This window comes from Triticum aestivum, chromosome 7B (genome assembly GCF_018294505.1).
Source record: "Triticum aestivum cultivar Chinese Spring chromosome 7B, IWGSC CS RefSeq v2.1, whole genome shotgun sequence".
Classification (NCBI taxonomy): domain Eukaryota; kingdom Viridiplantae; phylum Streptophyta; class Magnoliopsida; order Poales; family Poaceae; genus Triticum; species Triticum aestivum.
Genome location: NC_057813.1, coordinates 468,634,829 through 468,637,578, shown reverse-complemented (window position 1 = coordinate 468,637,578; position 2,750 = coordinate 468,634,829). Strand labels below are relative to the sequence as shown.

General features: G+C 51.2%; 1 long non-coding RNA gene across 1 annotated transcript; it reads right to left on the bottom strand.

Annotated features, from left to right (window-relative positions):
- Window positions 1-284: 284 nt before the first annotated feature.
- LOC123155555 (uncharacterized) lies at window positions 285-1,709 on the bottom strand. The gene is made up of 3 exons (XR_006477491.1): window positions 1,263-1,709; window positions 813-1,060; window positions 285-555 (listed from the first exon to the last, which is right to left on the bottom strand). It is a non-coding gene; the product is annotated as an uncharacterized lncRNA (long non-coding RNA).
- Between the last annotated feature and the right edge of the window lie 1,041 nt (window positions 1,710-2,750).

Genomic DNA, 2,750 nt, shown 5'->3' with positions numbered 1-2,750 from the left:
AGTATTTTTATACAGCAGACTCTAGATGAGCCCGGCTTTGAATTAATAAAATCATCAACCGACCAGGAGTTACAACAGAAACATGAACCACAATGGCGGAGCTTGACAAGAATCTATGGAGGCCAAAGACATAAAAGAAATTTAACCAACTGCAACAAACCAGAATTTGTAGCCTCCAGGCAAATTTATACGTGTATTATCCATATCGGTCGCAAAATACATATATGATTAGAAATATATACTTCATGAGAGAACTAACTACACCAACATATACGACTTGTCTACATGGTTATACCGCTCTACCCTCAAACTCCAAAGACATTCTCTAAGCCAACGAAGAACTACAAAAGGAGTGATGCTACAGATCGGCTTTTCGACCCTCATGCTCTTGAATTTCGTTAAATTATCTTCAAAACTGTACTTCTATGTGATTTCACGCTCTATGTGAACAACCCAAATTATTGGCATGACTCCCATTTTCCATCGTTCACCTTCTTCCAATTATCAAAACCATGCATTGTGAATACACCAGAGCCACCTTTTGATGAGAAATTTCTGCTAGAAACAAAGCAAAATAAACAAATGCACGATGAGTGTCCTCTGAGTACTCTAGCCATGATGGGAATTTTTCAAACCACTTATATTGGAAGCGACACCGATAGTCCTTTTTACCAGAAGCTTTACTAGCTATTTCAATTTTGATTTCATAGGGCCTAGCAACAAATATGATCTCCGCACACTATCTCTTTGATTTGGTGGGTATTGCCAAATTTGGGGTCGCAGTGCAGGGTCTCGCTCCAAGAATTTCGTACCTCTCAATACAAAAGGAAGAGGAACTGAATTATTTGTTTGAGGCTCTTCATCTTGATTTTCATGTTGCTGTTCCAATTCAAGAAGCAGGTGTAAAGGTTGCGCTTGATCTTCTGCTACTGCTTCTGTCCTTTGTCTTTTGAAGTATGACTCAATGTTGTCGCTGCTGCCCTTAACCATGGCCACTTGATCAGTCTAGTCTCCTTTTGAGAACAGCTTATAATAACTACTTAGCAGAACAAATACAAATCTGTGACGCAAAACACAAAAAATCCCCAATTAGATCAGATGTATAGGCATACTAATTGATAAATTACTAATCAAACTCCTACAGGAAGCAACAAAAATTCCACTATCTTACTCATAAAGATGCAACGCTACACACAGACGGGGATCCAAATTCCAAAATTACAACAGTTTAAGCAGTGGGCGCAGTCGCACAGAGCACTTACAGACGAGGAGCCGAGGAGGAGCGACTGGTGACGACGGGTGGCCGGCAGGCCGGCCGACGTGGATGACCACCGGACCCCCGAGGCCAATGGCAAGGAGCAGGCAACGACGATGCTCTTGTTCCTCCCACCTCGGCGCTAGGATGTTCGCCGGTGACGCCCGCAGATTAGAGCGAGCTTCGAGTCGGCATCGGCGCCGTCGCACTGAGCGAATGCGGCGGCATGGCGGCAGGTTCACTGGTGGATGGTGGATGGAGGCGAGCGTGGTAGAGGAAGCACCGAGCCTGAAGTGTGCGTGCGTGCACGATGGTTTGATGGGCCATTACCCCATTACTTAGATAATTACTAATACCTAGTAAAAAATTCCATCAGGGCTGGGGGGCACGGCCCCCCTCAGGTTGGAACAAAAGGTGCCGCTCCGTCGAAGCACACAAATGCTCACCCAAGAGCTTGAAGAATGGCGGCCTCGCCCCGAAAAATCCACTGGACTACCCCTAGATACGGAACACACTTCACGGGCTGGTCCATTGACGACCATATCCCTTTCCACCAGTCTCGAAGATGACACACAGCCGGACTGAGCAGCACGAGCCGGCACCGGGAAGCACCACCCAAAGATCGCCAACATCCGCAACACACAGTAGTTTTGTACCTTTTCACACCACAGGTATCGGGACCCATCTAATATTGTTGAAAGAAATGCCTACGAGGAAACCACTATTATCTCTGATGAAAATACTAGGTTCAAGTACCTACTTCAAACAAGAATATTCAAAAGTCTCAAAGGGCACCAAACCCTTTATGATGTCTTCAAGAAGTCAATTCTCCACAAAAAAAATAACCTAGAAAGGAAGGGTTAGTTTTAGAATGAGAATGGTAATTACGAGGCTCCTAGGCAATATGATCAGACAGTGTGGGTTCCTACCAAAAGTAAAACCCTCGATCCCGTATTGCTCTTGGGTTATGACTACCCAATTCTTATATCGGATGACGGGCACCACCTCCCCCCGTGTCGCACCCAGGCGGCACCGGGGGCGAACCCGCCGCCGCTCCAAGCTCCCCCTCCCCTGCACCCCTCGCCGTCGTTGCCGCCGGCTCCTTTCGCCGCGGTGGCGGCGGGCCCCTGCCGCCAAATGGTGTCGGGGGAGGTTCTCGCCGTGGCGCCGGCGGCCGTCGGGTTCGGCTGGGGGCGGCGATGGCGGCTCTCTGGCGCGGGTAGGCCGGGGCGGCGGCCCCGGGAACGCGGTGGCGGGGTTGATGTGGCGCACCGGCGAGCTCCTCTGGCGCTGCAGCGTGGAGGGCGCGGGTCTGGGGCCCGAGCCCAGATCTGGCGCGGCCGGTGGCTGCTACGGCGGGCCACCGCGGGTGGCAGGCTGGTCGGGACGCGGCGGTTCCGGCCGGGAGCTGCAGGTCCGTGGCGGTGGCGGCGTGCCACGGGAGAGGACGGCGACGCGGCGGCGTCGCACGGGACGGGCGGGCGCGGATCCGGGC